The following is a 22405-nucleotide window of genomic DNA, read 5'->3' as shown; positions in this document are numbered from 1 at the left end:
AATTTAAAGATAAAAAATGGACTTAACTCTGTCAAAATACAATACAAAGTTACCCCAACCACTTTTTTTAGTAATGAAACTTGACCTGCATATCTTACTTTTGACACTTCTTATATATTTTAAGTTTCAAATGATTATCTCTGTTCTACTTTTAGAAATATTCAAGTACATGTTAAAATTTCAGAACATTTTCTAAGTCATTTTTTTTTTATAATTTATTTTTTTCTCAGTGATCATACAGTAATACAGTGTATATAACATATAATAACTTCTGTCCAGATAATACAAAAGCATGGTCACAAAGAGTTGTTTTTTTTTCACACCCAAACACACGCACGCACACACATCCGCACCCATACACCCACATTTCCAATTCATAGATACCAACAGGATTTATAACTATACATATTTCGAACATAACGCACACACAAAACAGCACACACAAAACAGCACACATACGAGGGTTGTCCAAAAAATTCGTGCACTGCAGTTATTGTCGTGAGAGTTATTGATAGAAAAACATGAATTATATATCACTTGAAGGGGAGATCTGTCTCAAATAAGAAAACAAAAGAAAAAAACGTGTAACTGGCATGTCGTGAAAACGAATCGTCATACAGTTACCTTGGTAACGTAATACCGGCGCACGACAAAAAAATTCGGTTAGTTCATTACTTTGATGCATCACGGTATTCTTTAAACACTACATATAAACGTTAAAATTCAGGGAAAAGTGTGTGTACGTATTCCTAACGTCACTAGAAAATATGACGTCATTTGCCCTATTGTAACGGTCGTAAACAAACATTTGTGTGTGGTCGTCAATACTGTAATTACGTGAAAATGTCAGTCGCTAAACGTCTGGAAATACGGACGATCATTAAATTTTGTGCAAATATTGGTAAAACACCAACAGATACCTACAAAGAACTTAAAAGGGCAAGCGGGACAAGTTCAGTGTCACGAAGGCTGGTTTTTAAATGGCACAAACGCTCTGTAGAAGGGCGAGAGTCGGTAGACGATGACAACCGGTCAGGCAGACGTCCGTCCGTAATGCCGGCGCATGTGACGAGGGTTGTCCAATATATTCGTGCACTGGTGGAATATGTTACATGTACGTTGCATAAGAACAATAAAAACTACAAAATACTTTGCATCAATCTTTCCTCTATTGACAGTAAAACAAATTATACATTAGAAGCAAATACCACTTTACATTTCGGGTACCATCGGCAATACGATACTCGTATTAGTGTAACCTATTATTTAAACAAAAAGAAAAAGGGAAAGTAAAGGGGGTGAAAAATTAAATACAAAAGAACAAGAAAAAAAAGAAGAAGATACATCTACAGTATTTGACTGCTTTTAAATTTGAATTGTTTTATTTCATGTAAGTAAGGTATTTTCATATGTTATTATATTCGTATCTGGGAAAATTCTATTCCATTTTTGAAAATGAGTTTCCAGTTTATCTCGATTAAATGCAATACATTTTTCAATACATAGTCGGCTCCGAAAATAATGTAAAAATAAGTTAAATTGTGGTGTGCGTTTTTCAATTTTGCAACTATATATGTAATATTTTGCTACCAAAAGAATACAGTTTTTTGCATCTATTTGTGTATATTAATTTCTATAATAATATTCCTTTTTTTTAAAAAAATATTCTATAAAATCCCTCCAAAAAAGTTGTGTGTAAGAACACTTCCAAACGAGGTGTTCAATAGATTCAATATCCATTGCACAAAAATCACAAAGACGCGAGGAAGAAATGTTTTGTTGTAGAAGACTTTTGTTTGTAGCAATTATTCTGTGTAGATATTTATATTGAAAATTTCTAAACTTAGTGTCAATCGTTGTTGATAGAATGTTTTTGTATGTTTTTTTCCCAACATATATTTTCGTTTTCAAATATATTTTCCCACTTTTTTTCTGCAGTATTTTTCATAATGTTATCTCGTTTTAACTGATGTTCATAAAGAAATTTATTGGTTTCATTTGTTTTAATAAATGACGCTAAAATAGATCTATTTGGGGTATTGATATTGACGTTGTCTAGATTGATACCTGTAATGACGTCAGGATGTATATTTCTTATTAAAGTCTGATATTTGAGGTAATCTGCATCAGGGATTTGATAAATTGTTTTAAAATTTTCAAAAGTGTAAAATTGATTAATTCTAAAGTCAAACAGATGTTCCAAATACACAATACCCTTTTCATACCAAGACTTATAGAAGAATGATTTTTCATTTGATGTTATTTTCATATTATTCCAAATTATTTGTTTATTTAGGTTGTTACATTTTGGTATGACTTTTATTTGGTTCCAGGATGAAATTATATCTCTTAAAAATGGATAACTTTTAAATTTGCTTTGTATAAATTTGTCATTTATTTCACATTTAAAAAGTAACTTGCCTCCGTATCTGTCTAATTGAGATAAGTATATAGATTTTATTAAAGATGTCGAGTCATCATTTATATTTTTTTACCCAGCTCGCTTTTATTGATAACATATATTTTCTCAAATCAATCATTTTTATTCCCCCATTTTCATATTTTTTCTTCAATGTATCCCTTTTTATCTTTTCTGGTTTATTATCCCAAATGAAATCAAACATATATTTTTCTAAAGTTTTTTATAATTTTTAAGCTAGGTAAAGGTAATACAGATAAAGCATAGATCAGTTTTGGTAAAGCAAAAGATTTGATGACAGTAACTTTTCCAAGAAGTGTAAGTTTTCGGTGTTGCCATTGTTTTAATCAAATTTTAAAAGCATCAATTTTAGGTTCTAAATTCTTTTGGAGAGTTAAAGTAGAGTTTGTACAAAATGTCATACCTAAAGATTTTGCATTGTCAGAAGTCCATTGGAAATTTCGATTTCGGCAATATTTGGTTTCGGAGTTTCTTAATGAGCCTACTTTTAATACGTTACATTTCTTTTCATTTAATTTTAGGCCTGATATTCTATTGAAATCATCGAGTATTGCAATTAATGTTTCGGAAGATTCTTTTGACCCATCAGTTACAAAGGTTGCTCATCCGCAAATAACACATTTTTAATCTCAATTCCATTTATGTTTATGCCTTTTATTTCTTCATGTTTCTATATACAGTTTGAAAGGATTTCGATGCATACAATAAATATATATGGAGAAAGTGGACATCCTTTATATATGGAGGTAGTTGTACACCTCTATGTATTTTAAAGAAATCTGAAATGTGTCCGTTATTGATAACACAGCTTTGTTGGTCATTGTATAAAAGTGTTTTCCATTGGATTATTGTATTGCCAAAATTAAAAAATTCCAAAACTTGAAAAATAAAGTTATGGTTGATACTATCAAAGGCTTTTTCAAAGTCTGTCTAAGTCGATTTTTGACCTTCAAGTGTGGCCTTGACCTTAAGTTGGCACAAGGGTCAGATAGGTTCTACACATTGTCCAGTTGGGGTGAACATTTGAGTCCAGTTTGAAGAAAATCCTTCCATTAGTATAGAATTTATAGAGCGGACACGACATATTGTCTAGTATTGATTGTATGCAAATTTAAAGACTTAAAATGGGGCATAACTTTGTCAAAATGCAATACAGAGTTATGAAACTCTACTTGCATATCTTACTTGTGACACCTCATATATTTTTAAAGTTTCAAGCAAATACCTGTGTTAGTTTCAGAAATATTCAAGTACATGTTAAAATTTAAGAACATTTTCTAAGTCAATTCTTGACCTTCAAGTGTGGCCTTGACCTTAAGCGGACACACAGGTAACATGGGTTCGTTCTGTGTTACCTTTTTGCGGTGAACATTTGAGTAAAGTTTGAAGAAAATTCTTCCATTAGTATAGGATTTATATAGCGGACACGACATATTGTCTAATATTTGATTGTATGTAAATTTGAAGACTTAAAAAGGGGCATAACTTTGTCAAATGCAATACAGAGTTATAAAACTCTACCTGCATATCTTACTTGTGACACCTCATATATCTTTTAAGTTTCAAGCAAATACCTTTTCTAGTTTCAGAAATATTCAAATACATATTAAAATTATAGAAGATTTTTCAAGTCAATTTTTTGACCTTCAATGTCCCCCTTTGCCTTTAAAACCGCAAAAGAGTAAAGTGTTGCACATACCTTTTTGAGGAACTTTTGACCCCAAGAAAAAGAAATTTTTCAATAAGTGTGGGGATTTACATCGTCATCTGTCAAGAAAATCAATTTGTTTAGTGTAGTATTTACAGACGGACTCGAATACTGCTAATTTTTGATTTTTTATTTTTTTACCTTAAATTTGTCCCTTTAACCCTTTTAACGACCAAAACAAATGTTTTTGCACATCCTTTTTTGGGGTTGAAATTTGGCCCAAAATTTTAAAAGAAAATCCTTAAATTTAGGGGGATTTACAGAGGGGGACACAATACTTGTAAATTTTTTATTTTTGCCCTTAAATTGGATTGACCTTAGCTGACACATGGGCAACATGGGTTCTGCACACCCCTTTTGGGGTAAACTTTGGGGCCAATTTTGAAAAAAATTCCTTCAATTTGGTTTTAGGATTTAAGAGCGACACGAAAGGAGAGGGACGGACGCGAAAACGAACCTTTAACCCCCCCCCCCCCTCCACAACACACACCACATTTTTTGTAAAAGGGAGGTTTATTTAAATTTTCATTATATCTTTCTTAAAAAAATCATCTTTTTTTTTTTCATTTTTTATTTTATTTAGAAATGACAATTCGTCTTCACCTTTTTTAGAAATAATGGAGGATTTATTTCCAAGGGAAGGAACTTTTCTAATTTTCTAAAACTAAAATATGACTATCAACACGAGATATTGTGTATGAAAATCTGGAAACAAAGTGATTCCTCGAAAGCATTAATCACAACAATATAACGTAAGAATTGTAGACTCGGTTTGAGTCTGTACATAAGGGATAATGAATAAGTGCAACATCACTCCCGCCCCTAGCACCGGCTTGAGCGGTACTCAATTCTCAACACTTGATAGCGCTGGCATCAATGATCCCGAAGGACACTATTAACCAATTATTCGAATTTCAAAGCCGAGACAAATTGAACTTTGAATTAAGGTTTATAAAGTAAAATTGACATTCAAATGCGTTATTACTGTCAATCTTTGTATACACATGGTTGTGTCTACTACATCAGAAAAAGAGAGAATAAATAAAGAAACATGGTAAACAAACATTTAAATCGAGGGGACGAAAACACGAAGGGACTAAAAAGATATTATGTGGAAAGTGCATTGCAATTTTGTTATTGATCATAGGCACTTGATTTCGGGATAAAAAGCCTTTTGAAGGGTTTGTAGAACTCAAATTTGATTGAATGTTACGATTTTTTAACGTAGATGTCTCGATTCTAAATTCGTCATTTTTCCGATATTACTATGTTTTTTTAGTAATATCGGAAAAAAGACAGTTTCAGAAAAGAGACATCTACGTTAAATTGTAACATTCAATTATATATTAGTTCTATAAACCTCTTAAAGGGTTATTTTATCCCGAAACCAAGTGCCTATGTTATTGGTAGGCAGTTACAGAATAAAACATGATTCACTATGACCAAAATGCACAATTTAGCAATTAACATGAACATTTAATTTGTAGGCCTTATCTGTTATGTCATTCATTGTCGAGTTCCCAGACATGTGGTTGTATGTTTTTATTTTCATGTCATTTTAATTCGTATGAATTGACAATTGTTTTGACTTCTATGATGAACTTAGAGCATTGGCAGCTTTTCCATCTTAAGAAATTATTACAAATGAAAGTTTTAAGCCTTATTCTACAGTTCCATAAAGGCAGATTGAAAACTGTGTATACTCTAACTCTGTACAAGTACAAATGTTGCTGCAATGCAGCAATTGAGAAGCTCCGCGCAAAAAATGCGCTCATTACAGATACCTTACCAAATTATTCCTACGCACAGGTCATGTTATATTCAGATTAAGTACTATTGTAGATTTTTTCCGAATGTTTTGTAAACCATTTTTTGCGTAATTATACTTATCTTATGCACTGTCCATAATTAAAAAGATGGGAAAGATATTTAATATAAAAAATGCTTTCACTGATGCCTACCTGGTAAGGAAAGTAATTCCATTGAATACAAACAAGACATATGTAAATGTTATGTGACATGACTGTACTGTGTTCTGTTTGTGTCACTACTGTAGTCAGTAACATAAGATGATAAAAATATCAAAGTCTGTTTTTTTATTATTACAATTGTAACAAATATACAAATAGTAACATAAGGGACTAATATTATAATATATTCATATTACATGCATTTTTTCATGTCAAATTTAAAAAAAAGGTTTCTTTAAATACTGAAAGTAGAACACAATCTGGAAAAAATAGGATGAATTTCAAAAAGACCAAATTCAGGATTTTTTTGTTTGTTATACACGCGTTACATGGTGATACAGTATTCATTAATATGATAGAAGACTGTTACCTGAATTTTAGACAGGTATGAGGAAATTCACTAACATCATGTTCGTGCGAGTCAAAGAATTTAAAAGCTATTGTTAATTGATTTATTAGGAGATCTATATACTTTTTTGTTGAATTGCTTTAAAACCATTCATAAAGAACATTACACTTCAAGCTCAAACTGCAGATCAAAGTTTCTGATTTAAATGATGCTATCTATCTATAGCCTATGCTTAATGAGTGTCCATCCGCTCGTAAGGCCACAAAATTATGTTATCATGTTTTATTACCCCTCACTTTTTTCGTAATTCGTAATTTCCCATAGGCCTCAGGGAGTTATTTTTACTGTTAATGCAAGTGTACCACGTGACTAAGAATTTTGTACTGTTACATAGGTAACAGTATTTTTTAACAGTATAAAATCTGGTCACGTGGTCTATTTCCTAAATAAAATGAAATAAAATGGCCGCCATTTTTTTCTCGATTCATTCTTATTTCCAACGTTAAACCCCGATAGGACATCAATTTCTCCTCTGGAGTAACCATGACACTCATAAAATTTAGTTGTTTGCACCCTGGTGTGCTTTTCGCGTATAAAATATCTTTTTGTTGAATAGTCAAAAAGTGAACATCCGTTTTCAACGGAAGTAATTGCAATGTAAATAATTATGTGTCAAAGTGGAATATGCAGACGATTTAAGCATGCAACAAAGGATTATTTAACAAATTTAATCAGTGAAACGTTACAGATATGGTGGACAGACATAGGATATCATCGTTATTTTGTCAAAAACCATGCTAAGAATATTCTGGAAACAGAAGGATCAGATTTCACAGATCATAACCGTGTAAATGGGTTAGTGTTTTGTTTCCTAAATAAAACCTAGCTTATTGTATGTTTATGATTTGTAGATATCATCACTTGCTTAAAGAATAAAAGAAAAAGAAAACTTCTCAAGTAGGCTTAAAACTTAAAAGGTAAGGACAGTTTAGTTATTGTTACTCTTGGTTTATTTTTGTTACAGTTAGATTTAGTTGACAATTTCAGATCATCTCAGTATTTTTGTTCGGGGTAATAAAATAAATAACACATGGGTTTGTGAGTAACAGTAAAAATATCAAACCTGTTACGCCTCGGGTAACAGTATTTTCCTCGGGATGATATTTTTACTGTTACCCACAAACCCATGTGTTATTTATATAATGTTACCAGTCTCTTTTAATTTTGAAGCACAAAATGGTATGCAATACCAATGACGCCCATGAAATGTAACATTATATACTAAAGTTTAATTCTGGATTTTTAAACGATAGGCACTTTAAAGTAAGACTTGGTTCAACTTTTTCTAAGGATCACCAACAAGAACAAGGTGTTCCTCAAGGAAGCATACTTTCTGTTACACTTTTTGGCCTTAAATTAAACAATATTGCTAGCGCTCTTACACCAGGCATAGATTGTTCTCTATATGTAGATGATTTTCTTATCTGCTATCGATCGAAAAGTATGAGAACAATTGAAAGGCAACTACAACAAAATTTAGATAAAATCCAAAAGTGGGCAATAGAAAATGGTTTTAAATTTTCAAAGTCAAAACTCAATGTGTTCATTTTTGTCGATTGCGGAAACACCATAATGACCCCGAACTTTACATATATGGTTCTAAAATTCCAGTAGTTGATAAAGCAAAGTTTTTAGGAATTATATTTGACAAAAAACTATCTTTTATACCACATATTAAACATTTGAAAACTAAATGCCTTAAAGCTTTAAATTTACTAAAGGTTTTATCAAGTACAAATTGGGGATCAAATTCTTCCACATTACTGAAATTATACATAAGTCTTAACCGATCAAAATTAGATTATGGTTCTGTTGTATATGGGTCTGCAAGAAAATCATATCTTCAAATGCTAAATACCATACATCACCAGGGTTTACGGTTAGCTTTAGGTGCATTTCACACCTCACCTGTAGAAAGTCTATATGCGGAAGCTGGGGAACCAGCGCTTCAACTTCGTCGAAAAAAGCTATCACTTCAATATACAACTAGAATTTCATCAAATAGCAAAAATCCAGCCAAAAATATTATTTTCAAACCAAGTTATATTGAAAACTTTGTTAACAAACCAAAGGAAATTAAACCATTAGGCTTTCGTTTAAAAGATGATTTAGATAAACTTAAATTAATCAAGACAGTATCCTTCAAAATGACGATAAGGATGTTCCACCTTGGACTTATAATTCCCCTGAAGTAATATTAATCTTTCAAATATAAAAAAGTCATCAAATTCACATGAACATTTCAAAGAGAAGTTTCTAGCAATTAAGGAAAAACATGAAGATTTTATACATACTTATACGGACGGTTCAAAAGAAGGTTGCAAAGTAGGTGCGGCTGTGTTTGAAAATAATTTTACATCTAGTATGAGGTTACCAGATAATGCATCAATTTTTACTGCTGAACCAAAAGCTATAGATTTAGCATTGTCATACATAGAACAGCATTCCAATGATAAAAGTTTGTATTTTCTGACTCGCTTTCTGTTTTAATATCCATTAAAAATAAAAAAATCTGACAATATCATGATAAAGAAACATTTTTTACGATTTCATGATATACTTAAAATAAAATCTGTTAAATTATATTGGATTCCAAGTCATGTAGGTATACGAGGAAATGAAAAAGTAGAAGCTTTAGCTAAACAATCATTAAATTTTCAAAAAACTGACTTATTGTTACCTGCTTGTGATTTTAGAACGGCTATAAATAAACTCGTTTCATCTAAATGGAAAGCAAATTGGGACAATGCCGTCTTTAATAAACTTCATGATATAAACCCATCTCTTGATGTGTCACCATCGCTGTCTTTGTCAAACCGCCATGATCAAACAGTTCTTCTTCGATGCCGAAGTGGACACACTAAAGTTACCGACTCTTATCTCCTCACGGATGACAATGCCCCTTTCTGTGTAGCTTGCAATGTAAATTTTACTGTCAAGCATTTTCTTCTGGAATGTCATGATTTTTCACAGGCCCGTAATAGATTTTATAATGTAAATTCACTCAAAGAACTCTTTAATACAGTTCCATCAAAAAATATCATAGATTATTTGAAAGAGATAAACTTGTATTCAAGGATCTAATTGGCTCCTTTTTGTTGTCATTTGCAGAGTTTTACATAATATTTTAAGCCTATTATAGCATTCGGCACGATATGGCCATTTATGTGTTGACGTGCCGTAAAATCCAAACGAACAAACTAAAGTTTAATTATTTCAAAACAACCAATATATCAACATGCTATTATTAAACATTTAATGTCATAAATAAAAATTAAGAATGATTATCAAAAGCAAAATTATTAAAGTTATATGCCTGAAATCTTCATTATATTGACAAATTCAATCACTAATAGTATACTTGATGTGCTGTGTGTAAATGTAATTCAAAATGTAACAAATTATAATTTCATGTACTACTAAAAAAGGGAAATAACAAATTTATAACAAATCAGAACATTTATAGCTATTTATAGTTTTCGAATTCATACAGCAGAACTGCTTTCCGGTTCTCATTCACTAATATGACATGATGCGAATCACCGAAGGGGAAACCAATATAGAAATCGAAAGGAGTTCTTGAATGCGGATTTATTTTTAGCTGTAAATCGAAGGGATTAATCGATCAAATCCGGGCCTATGGACAAAAAAATAGTAAACACAGGCGCGGAGCAATTATCGGCGCAACTCTATTACCGGCGTACTCTCAGTATTTTGTTATTTGTGGTCATGCATATGTTAAAGTTAAAAACCGTTGACCTCATTCAATTAAAAATGTAATGATTAGTTGAATTTGTACTGCTTTACACAGAATATTGATCAGACATACAGGAAAAGTTAAGTACGCCGATAACACGGAGTCCCATGCTAATAGAATTTGTTTTAATTTTGAAATTAGATTGGTAACATATGCATTAAAATATTTTTTGAAAAATTAAGCTTAAGAAAAGTGTACTGTACTAAGAATTTAAGAAAAGTCAAGATTCAAGTAATAATTTACATGTTACTGATTTTGCAGCTCTACTAGGTTATTATCCCCCGCCGAAAATTTTCGGCGGAGGATATAGAAATAGTCTCCGTCCGTCCGTCCGTCCGTCCGACCTTCCGTCCTTCCGTCCGTCCGTCCTTCCGTCCGACATTTTTGTCCGGAGCATATCTCTAAAAGTATTTGAGTTATCAACTTGAAACTTCATAGGTGGATAGACCTCATTGAGGAGGAGTGCAGTGCTTAAGAATGATAACTCTACCTTGCATGATTTTTGAGTTATTGCCCTTTGTTATTTTTCAAAATTGATTTTTGTCCAGAGCATAACTCCAAAAGCCTATGAGATATTAACATGAAACTTCAAAGGTGCATAGATCTCACTCAGGAGGTGTGCAATGCACATGAATGATAACTCTACCTTTCATAATTTTTGAGTTATTGCCCTTTGTTATTTTTCATACCTAATTTTTCACCTGAGTGGAGCATAACTCAAAAAGTGTTTGAGATATCAACATGAAATGTCATAGGTGGATAAATCTTATTGAGGAGGAATGTTATATGTGGATAGACCTCATTGAGGAGGAGTGCAGTGCACAAGAATGATAACTCTACCTTGCATGATTTTTGAGTTATTGCCCTTTGTTATTTTTCAAAATTGATTTTTGTCCAGAGCATAACTCCAAAAGCCTATGAGATATTAACATGAAACTTCAAAGGTGCATAGATCTCACTCAGGAGGTGTGCAGTGCACATGAATGATAACTCTACCTTTCATAATTTTTGAGTTATTGCCCTTTGTTATTTTTCATACCTAATTTTTCACCTGAGTGGAGCATAACTCAAAAAGTGTTTGAGATATCAACATGAAATGTCATAGGTGGATAGATCTTATTGAGGAGGAATGTTGTGCGCAAGAATGATAACTCTTCCTATATAAATTTTTGAGTTATTGCCCTTTGATTTTTTCATGCTATTTTGTCCAGAGCTTATCTCAAAAAGTATTTGAGGTATCAACTTGAAACTTCAAAGGTGGATGGATCTCATTGAGGAGGAGTGCAGTGCTTAAGAATGATAACTCTACCCTGCATTTTTTTTGAGTAATTGCCCTTTGTTATTTTTCAAAATTAATTTTTGTCCAGAGCATAACTCAAAAAGCCTTTGAGATATCAAAATGAAACTTCATAGGTGCATAGATCTCACTCAGGAGGTGTGCACTGCACAAGAATGATAACTCTACCTTTTATAATTTTTGAGTTATTGCCCTTTGTTATTTTTCATACTTAATTTTTCAATTCAACTTTTTTCTCAAAAAGTATTTGAGGTATCAACTTGAAACTTCATAGGTGGATAGATTTTACTGAGGAGGGATGCAGCACACAAGAATGATAACCTACCCTGCATTATTTTTCAGTTATTGTCCTTTGTTATTTTCAGCCATCAGTATTCACATAGGTTTCAAATCTGTAATCACTATAGCCATCAGTTTTCATTACCAAAAGACCTCTTAAAATAGAATTATTCTGTTCTACTACATATACATTCTTCCAATGAGCAAACACATTCGGCGGGTGATGGCCATGTTGACATGGCTCTTGTTTTTCCATTATTTTGATATCTGTTTGTTAATAATGGACGTGGATTGTAAGTGCCTTTTGCAATGTATAAATCACTTTCTTTTTTCACTTCACAATATTTTCAAGTTTTTCACGAAAATTGAAAAATTTGTATTTCAAGTTATAATTTTATGAATAAATACTTACCTGACATTACATTTAGGATTTCATTTCGTCCTACCTTTTGAACTCGCTTAACCGGAAGTGTGCATTTGTTTACATCCATAATGCATTGAAACAAATAACTTCCTGAAGTTTAAACCAACCAGAACACACTTCCGGTATTCCCACGTGAAATCAGTTTTCCATTTTTGCGCCTAACGGCCCTATGGAAACTTGAAATCTGTGGGGTGGATGGGAGGGATCATGTAATGTCAGGTAAGTATTTATTCATAAAATTATAACTTGAAATACAAATTTTTCAATTTTATTTCATGAAATACTTACCTGACATTACATTTAGGATTAATATCTGATTATAAAGCAGTTAAAGAATTACTGGTGGAGGGAGATTCAAGTTGAAATCCATCCATAACATTTTAAACATCAAATAACAATAAAGAAATTTTAAAAGAACTTACCTCTGAAGAATCCAAACTTGGAACAATTCATTAGGTATGTCAAAACTGCATGAATAAGTTTCAATCCAATATGAACATAACCACTGTATTAAAAAATCCCACTGTATTTACACTGTTTACTGTACAAATACTAACAGTTCCTTATCTGTAGGTATGTGTATAATACCAAAATATAATATACCCTCCAAATCCGATCAAAAATATACTTAAATATCCTTGCAAACTCGCAAAAAACGAAAATATATATATGTATATATATTATACAAGACAATTCTTATTGTCTTAAACATCAATGAAATTAATATTCAAATCCGCCAAGTAATGTTTGGTAAATGTAGTCTCCCTAGACCAGTCAGCAGATTCCATAATCTCCTTCATAGATACCCCTTTGAAAAGAGCCCATGAAGGACCCAAACTTCTGGTAGAGTGACCTTTAATAGATTTAACACTTTTCTCACTACTCAAATATGCATGTTTTATCGTTTTTACAATCCATGTAGATATTGTCTGAGATGAAACTGGTTGATGTGGCTTTTTAGAAGATAAAAATAACTGAGTAATATCCTGTCCAGACTTATTTCTAAACTTTTCTGTTCTTTTTAAATAAAAAGCTAAACATCTTTTGGGATCTAGTTTCTTGTTGTCCGGAAAACTTGGTATGAAAATAGGAGTAGGCTTGTGATTTGGCCGATCTTGCTTTGACAAACCTGGCCTGATAAAAGTTATACCTTTTTTCTGCACATTAACAAAACTTTCCCCCAACCTAAGAGCTTGAAGATCACTACAACGTCTAAATGATGTAACTGCTATCAGGAAACACGTTTTCCATGTTAAAAACTTCAAAGACGCTTTACAAAGGGGTTCATATGGTGCCTTCTTCAGCGAACCTAAAACAAAAAGAAGATCCCATTCAGGTACAAGTTTTTAAACTGGTGGCCTTTCATTAAATACACCTCTAAGTAAACGAATAACATGAGGATGTTGCCCAATTGGAACTTTGTCTACATGAGGAAGGACAGCCGAAAACATTGATCTATACCCTGAAATAGTTCTATATGCAGTACCTTGATGAAACTTGTATGCAAGAAAATTTACACAGTCCTTTAAAGATGCTGCATATGGATTAATTTGTTGTTCACGGCACCAATTACAGAACAATTTGAATTTACAACTATAGTCTTTTTGTGTTCCCCTTCTCCAGGAAGATGCAAGCAATTTCCTAGACTTTTCTGAAAATCCCTCTGTTTCGAAATATCGGTCGATATGAGCCATGCAGTCAGATTTAGTGTCCGAAGATCTGGATGAAGAATCTTGCCCTTCCCTTGGGACACTAAATCCGGCTGCAGTGGTAGACAAAGAGGGTTTGCTACTAGTAATTGTAACAGTACTGGATACCAATGTTGTCTCGGCCAATTTGGTGCTATTAGAATCAGAATGCAATTGAATTGTTGTAAGTGTGACAGATCACGATGTAAAATCCTCACAGGCGGGAACGCATAAGCAAACATGTTCTGTCATGCAATTGACAGAGCATCCAAGGCATAAGCTTTAGGGTGAGGAATCCATGAGCAAAACAGTTGTGTCTTATTGTTTTCGTATGTTGCGAACAAATCTATCAGGGGATGTCCCCAAAGATTGAATATTGACATCACAACTGTTTTGTTCAGAGACCACTCTGTATCCCTCACTGATTCCCTGCTCAAAAGATCTGCTAAAATGTTTGATTTTCCTGAAATGTGGGCTGCCCTCAGTAATATTTTGTTGCTCAAAGCTAACATCCACAACTTCCAAGTCATTTGACAAAGTGTTATTGATTTTGTCCCCCCTTGGCGATTGATATATTGAACACATGTGCTCGAATCTGTTCGAATAAAAACTGACTTGTTCTTTAGAAGAGGCAGAAAATGGCGGACTGAACGAATTATTGCCTCCATCTCCAGGCAATTGATGTGTTGTAGACGTTCTATCTGAGACCAACGGCCTTGCACAGTACGGTTGTTCATGTGACCACCCCAGCCCCATGAACTGCTTGCATCTGTGGTCAGTATAACATTTGAATGGCTGTATTGAAAACAACAACCCTTCAGAATGTTCACTTCCTGTAACCACCAATGCATATGAGGAGTCAAAGAAGGTGTACATTGGATCTTGCATGAAAGGGACATTCTCGAGGGACTCCAGTTTTGTAACAGATGAAGCTGGATAGGCCTCATGAACAACCGTGCATTGGGAATCAGATCTATGCAAGATGCTATCATGCCTAACAAAACAAGATAATGTCTGGCTGTGCAATGACCCTGTAAAATTTGTCTTACTGCCTTCTGTAAATTGACTATCCTTTCTTTTGTTGGATAAACTATCCCTTTTTTCAATATGAAAAGACCCCCTATGTATGTTACTGTTTAAAGAGGTAACAAATACGATTTTTTCTTGTTCACCATGAAACCTAGTTCGAAAAGGAGATTTAAGAGGACTGTTCGATTTTTTAAAAGTTGTGTTCTTAGACTGTTTAGAACAAGCCAATCGTCTAAGTAAGTTGCAAGACGAATACTTTGTTTGCGTAGATGAGATGCTACTACAGCAATTACTTTGCAAAAAACTCGAGGAGCCACAGTCGGACCGAAACACAGTGCTCTGAATTGATACACAACTGACTGGAAACAAAAACGAAGAAACTGACGGTGGCCCTTGAAAATCTCTATGTGAAAATATGCATCTTTTAGGTCGAGATTTATGCACCAATCTCCTTTTCGAAGTAAATTTAACCCTTTCCTCATGTTGTTCATTTTGAAATGTTTTTTCTGCAAATACCTGTTCAGGGGTTTTAAGTTTATGACAGGACGTAATTCTCCGTTCTTTTTCGGGACGAGGAATAACGTACTGTAAAAACCGTAATGTGTTTGAGTTTTTGAAACTATTTCGATGACATTTTTGTCTAAAAGATTTTGAATTTCTGTATGAATTAAAGAATGTTCTTTTTGATTGACCTTGGTTTCTAATATACCTGAAAAAGGTGGTTTTTGAATAAACTCTAGCTTGTAACCGTTTCTTATTAAATCTAAAACCCACTGATCTCGAGTTATATCTTCCCAAGCAGGCAGGAAGTGTTTTAGTCTGCCCCCAACAGGTATCTGCGGCCACTTTGCTATAATGCTTACCTTGTCATTTTCGATCTGTTTTACCACGTCCTCGGCCAAAGTTCCTTGGTGGAAAGGACTCAGTTGCACTAGGTCTACTGAAGTTGCCTTTTCTGTCACTTCCCTGCTTATTGTAACCTGAGGTTGAAGCTCTTGGAACCTTGGGGATCCGAAAATTATCAGAGGAAACAGATTTATTTTGCGAAAAACAAGGCCGCTTTGATGTGTCTTGAACAGTCGTAGAAGAAACAGGCTTCCTCTTAAGAAACTCCCTCTTCTTAACATCAGGTACCAAATCATCCACCTGTTTTTTCTGTTCTTTCCTCGATTTTAATAAATTTTCAAGTTCTGTACCAAACAAACCGTCATTTGTCAAAGGTAAACTGAGGAATTTTTGTGAATCTGGTAATTCATACAAAGCTGTATCAGACATAGCAACATGACGTCTTATAATATGATGAAAAGCACCTGCTCTTCCTAGCTGATCTAAACCCTTAGTGGCCATAGAAAACACATCCTTAATCTGCTTTCTGCAGTATCCTTATCAAAACTGTCAGACTGAACAAAACTAAGTAAATCACCAAGGCTTTGTTGTAAATACAGCTGAATAACAATACCTAATCTAGCGGCATGAGAACCTTTATATGCAAGTCTTTCAATAGTCTTATAAGGTTGCGAGTATAAACCTTTACCTCTTATCTTAGAGCTAGAAAATGCTGCTTTGGGACCATGTCGTTTAATCAAACAACTTTCTATCAAAGGATCCACTGGCGGCACTTGTAAAAATTGTTCAGTGTCACTTTTAACAGGAAACATATCAAGAACATTTTCATTGTATGAAGTCAAAAATAAAGGAGTACTACACCTGTAACTGTTATACAAGACATCTTTTTGAGACTTGTCTAAGGTAATACCAACATCTTCCTTCTCTGATAAAACTTTGGCATCCTCACCAAAAATTTCATACAGTCCCAATTTAGTATGCTCACTGAGATTTTCTGAATCCGAAACTTTTCTAACAGAATTCTGAACACGTGTTCTGTGAAAATCTCTATCACTATCCGAATCTGTGTCGGAACCTAAAGTACTATCCCCGCATAAAGATAAAACATCTTGCTGCGAATTTACGTTACGAGTCTCATCTTCTTGCACATCGGTACATGGCGAAGTATCCCGAATATTCGAAGATTGAAACAGACTGAATAATTTATCAAACTTGTCATCAATAGATTCCAATTTCTGATTAAATTTTTCCTCTAAAATGTCATATTTGGATCTACGTTTCTGTTTTTCTTTACCGTGATCCGACTGTTTCTTATGCGGCAATTTAGCCCGAAACATTGATGACTCGCCATTATCGGTCACATGGCCTGTCGAAAAATTATCAGAAATCTCTCCTTCTTCGCGCTCCAAGACGCAATTCACTGCTTCTTGAGCCATAATCCAACACACAACAATAACCAACGTAAAATAAAAAATAAAACAAGTAAACGAGCTCAAAAAGTACATCTAAACGGTAGGCGCAAAAAACGAAAACTGATTTCACGTGGGAATACCGGAAGTGTGTTCTGGTTGGTTAAAACTTCAGAAAGTTATTTGTTTCAATGCATTATGGATGTAAACTAATGCACACTTCCGGTTAAGCGAGTTCAAAAGGTAGGACGAAATGAAATCCTAAATGTAATGTCAGGTAAGTATTTCATGAAATAAAATCTCGAGGCATGCTGCTTGAAGCGAAAACTGAGCAATACTGTATGGGTACAAAGCAATAAGTATAAAGTTTCTTGCTCAATGAAACCACGACTTACCCCTGAACGATGAACCCACGTAGCCAGCAATTCTACAAAAGTAATTGTGTAAATATGGCTGACTAACCTTTTAAATTTCTATCTTCACTATAGACAGTTCCAACAAAAAGTGTAAGCTTGATAAAGTCTATTTCACGATGAACCCACGTAGCCAGCAATTCTACAAAAGTAATTGTGTAAATATGGCTGACTAACCTTTTAAATTTCTATCTTCACTATAGACAGTTCCAACAAAAAGTGTAAGCTTGATAAAGTCTATTTCACGAATTCAGAAAGTTAAGTAGTAGGCTTGCAAATCTCCCCATTCTTACCAGTGTCAGTACTTTCGGTTGTTCAAGTTTAATATAGAAATTAATTTGGCAAAAATGCCCCCAATATAACAATATTCACAAACAAAGTGTGAAATGTATAATGCATTTAAGATAGTACACCCCTAATGCACTATCTCCACTTTGAAGAGTATTCAAATAGGCTGCATCACTGTAAAGTGTAATGAAACTGAGGGGAGTGGGTTCAAACCCAACAAGGGGCAACTTTTTTTTTCTTTCTTTTTTTTCTTTTTAACATTTTTTTTAATCTCTAAGATCCATAATGGAAGAAAAAAGTGTTTCATTTAAATTATATGATTTTTGTAGGCATTTATTTACTAAATAATGCCAAATTTAATAGAAAATATGATACCACATATTTTCAAAGTTTAATAAAATAAAAACTACACGGGTAAAAGTATTTTTATATTTTGCAAGACCAACCAATATACATTTAAAAAAATTTAGGCAAACTTTAGAAACATGCCCATCAATTGTGGAAAATTTTAGGATATTTTAAATAAGTGCTTTTTAGCGTAGGGAAATGGTCAAAATAGTGTTAAAAAGTAGGGGGGGCGGGTAGGGTTACATTTTTTATACATATTAAAAACATTTCGTTTTTAAAAACAATCATTTTGTTTTGTTTAATTTGTTACCTTTATGTCATATATTTGTTTCTCTTAACAATGAGCAATAGGAAAACATTTTTCATAATGGATGATATTTATAGATTATTTAGAAGGTTTCCTCATTTCTGGGAAAAAAAGCCCTTCTAATGGGGCAAAGGTTTTATGGGTTCAGGGAAAATGTCCCATGAACTCATAAACCACATGGTAAATTTTGTTTAAATTTTGCATACAGGTGACATTTAATGCATATAACTGTCCTATGTTGTCAATTTTAAAGTTCCTTATAGTGCCCATTAGGGGTGTTCTACCTTAGAACGTTTTTGAAATGTTCATGTTTGCAGAAATGAAATAATTCTATTATATACATAAAACGAAAAGTAAACTCATTTAATTGCGAACTTAAAATCACCCGCTTGATTTGCGTTACGTTGCGTACTGTATCTGTTAAAAATAGCCTCCTTAATAATTACTGTAAGGAAATGGCATATTTTTTAAGTCTGTCCTTTCATGAATCCCTGCACCACAGCTTTTGGGTCCCTTAATGTCCTCGGTGCGGTTGTTATGTGGGTCGCAACGAACGGAAAATTCTCGTAACAAATGACGTTTTCAAAAAAGGTGTTTTGGAGAGAAGGAGTCCCTGATGCCTAATCATTAGTGTTCTGTAATAATATAAGCAGTGAAAAGAAAGTTTTAAAGCCTTATTCAAGAACATTATGTTACTTTTAATTAAAGTCTATTAAGGTTTTTTTTACTTTCAATTAGGAAGTTAAAAATGCCTACAAATATTTCTTCCAACAAAGGCTTTTAAAAACTTTTAAAATTAAGAAGTTAGAAGTAAAACAAAGAAATGAAGAAGCCTTATTTAAATTTAAAAACAATAATATTGTTATTAAATGATAAATAAGGCCTATTTACTACTTTGTTGTTCCTTAAATAAAGAGTTTTACACAGCCTAATTTAACCAGAAATACCTTGTATGGTCATAAATAAGGAGTTCAGAAATAAAATCTTAAACAAGACTTTGGCAAAATAAAGGACTTTGTGAAGTTCCAAAATTAGGCCTTAAAATCCTGAATTTAGAGGAAATTATGAGAAATAAAGTTCTAATTTTTGAAAAAGAAGTTATGAAAGGATTTTTTTTCTCTTTACATGCTTTCATTTTACTAAAACTTAATAAATACGGACACATGCACATGTAGTTAGGGTACTTACTCATAAAAAGATTTGTTAACAATTCTGTAAGGTAAAGGGGAAAAGATAATTTGGAAATAACGCTTCGTGATCAATATTTGAAAGTATCTAAATCACAAGTTTCCAGGCTGGACACATGTATACAGGAAATTATAGCCTGAATGGAAGATAATATGACCCGAGCAAGGCGTTAGCGAGAGGGTTTATATTTAATGTCAGCAACGCTTTATTTCCTCCTATATCATCCGCGTTAGAACCTGAGTTAATACAAATGCAAATTTCTAAAAACGCGGCTTATAAAAGTTTTGGAAAGCCAAAACCTATTATGGAAGGAGATTTGTAGTAAAGGAGGATTCTGGAGGCAGGGATTGGTCCCAACACGTCACGGGGATAACCTATTATTGCAAAAAAAAATTTTTGCAAAGATAAATGGGTATATTAAAGGTATTTGTGGTTAATCCTATAATAAGTGGAACCATTTAGACACTGATGGATATCACTGTTACTGTTCCTGAGAGAGATCTTGGTAATTCTGTCCAAATGTTAGACACTTTTTCGAATAGTCACAGAAAGTGGCAAATAGATGTGTTACGTTGTACACAATATTTAAATATCTTTGTTTTTCCAATTTCTTTGGGAAAGCCTTATAATTAAGAAATTGAAAATAATAATTTGTAAATTTGTAAAAAAAGGTGGCGAGTTTTATAAAGATAATAAAAAGGAATCACGTTTTGATAACTAGTTTTACTACGATTTATATAAAGATGAAATGACTGGTCATTTGCTTTCATAAATTTTTTATGGCAGTTATATTTTTTTAATAAGATTTAAACTGTACTGACCTCTTTGGTGAAAATCTAAAATTCATCGATGGAAAAAATATTCTTATTGAATATATGCGTTTGATTTTTTGTACAATAGAAAGGCAGTAATTTAATAACACTTTATTTAGGAAAATCGTCTATTATTAAGATGAGTGTATTGATTTAATTTTATCAACGGTCGCAGATACATTGGTATGTGCGCTGTTATTTTGTAAATGCTAACTATTAAACTATTTAAAAGACCCAGAAAACACTAATCTACACAAAAAACAATATGATGTTAAACCATCCAATATGTACCATAAACAGCACTAGAACAGTCAATGAAATAACACCATTTTCAACCTCACATTACAAAATTTCTCAGTCTATGGGAGGCGACACCCCTCCCATGCCCACCTCAATTACATATATTTTCTTAATTCCATATCATCTAAATATTTACAAAAACATTACTGCACACATATATAAGCAAAGTATATTGCCACTCATCAAGATGAGATGGTCACATGAACAAGATGTTGGTCCATTATTCGAACAAGCGCTATTTTTGCCTGTAGCATTTCTTTTGTCAAAATTTTCCACCCATTTGTCACCCCCCCCCCCCCCCAGGGAAACCATGTTCTGTATTACAATAGTTACAATTACAATAGTAACATGGGAACGTCCTGTCAGAGTGTAACTGTTTAAGCCGCCGCATGTTCTCGGCCCTTTGCGTCAGACTAATAATAAGTAACCGTCGAGGTGTTCCGATTGCTATTTCAGGCTGTAGAGTTAGTACTGAATAATAATTGCCGGAAACTCCGAGTGTGTGACACCTTTCCATTGCAATTATAGTTCAAAAAGATATAACGACATTTAGCACTACGTGCATTATTTTATAGTTCAGTGTTAATTTACTTCATTTTTACAATCGAAATTATACACATCTCACTTCACCTGGGAGGTATCAAATAACATGTTCCAGCCTGGTACAAACAATATAAATTCCAGTTTGATATGCAAGAACACTTATCTAGTGATAATGCAAAAAGTACTGAAAATATTTCTATGAAACTTGAAATGTGGGTAGATGGCAGTATGGAGATTGTGTATGTCTTTTTCTTTTCACCTATTTAGAAAAAGATTGGTTGCCATGGCAACAAATAGGCTTAAAACATTGCATATAAAACAATATTTGTGATAAGTAAAAAAAGCTGAACATTTTTATGAATTTTAAAATATGGATAGATGGTAGTATGGAAATTATATCTTGACTATAGGGAGTATATTGAGAGCTGTCATACTTAACAAAACGTCGGCAACCTCGTCAAGATTTCTGATTCTAGTTTTAAGGCTTTTCACTATAAGTTCTTTATTTCTTAAGTTATTTACTTCAAACTTCAAACATAAGTTTCTGGTCATTAACCACATCATAGCTGTGACAGAGGTTTTAACTCTAGCAACAAATTATCAGAATTGCCTCCCTTGAACTTACATTGAAAAAAATTGTTGTTTTAATAACTTTCTTTAGCTTTTATGGGTACTCTTCATCTTATCACAACTTCATAATATTGATTTCTTATTAATCACTCAAATAATTCTGAAGAAGGTTCAATACTCTAGGCAAACTTTCAACAAATTATGATCCTTGAACCTTTTGATGTTTTTTCGAGAACTGGTTATATTTTACCTTAACTTTCCATTACTTATAGTAATTTACTTCAAACCCATCTAATAAATATGACAATTTTCATAAATCTAGCATCCTATTTTCAAAGAATTATCTTTCTCCTTAATTCTGTGAATTTTTCTTAATCATT

Source organism: Ruditapes philippinarum, unplaced genomic scaffold, assembly GCF_026571515.1.
Source record: "Ruditapes philippinarum isolate M1 unplaced genomic scaffold, ASM2657151v2 ctg7630_1_1_1_1, whole genome shotgun sequence".
Classification (NCBI taxonomy): Eukaryota; Metazoa; Mollusca; class Bivalvia; order Venerida; family Veneridae; genus Ruditapes; species Ruditapes philippinarum.
Note: the sequence above shows the minus strand (reverse complement) of the source record.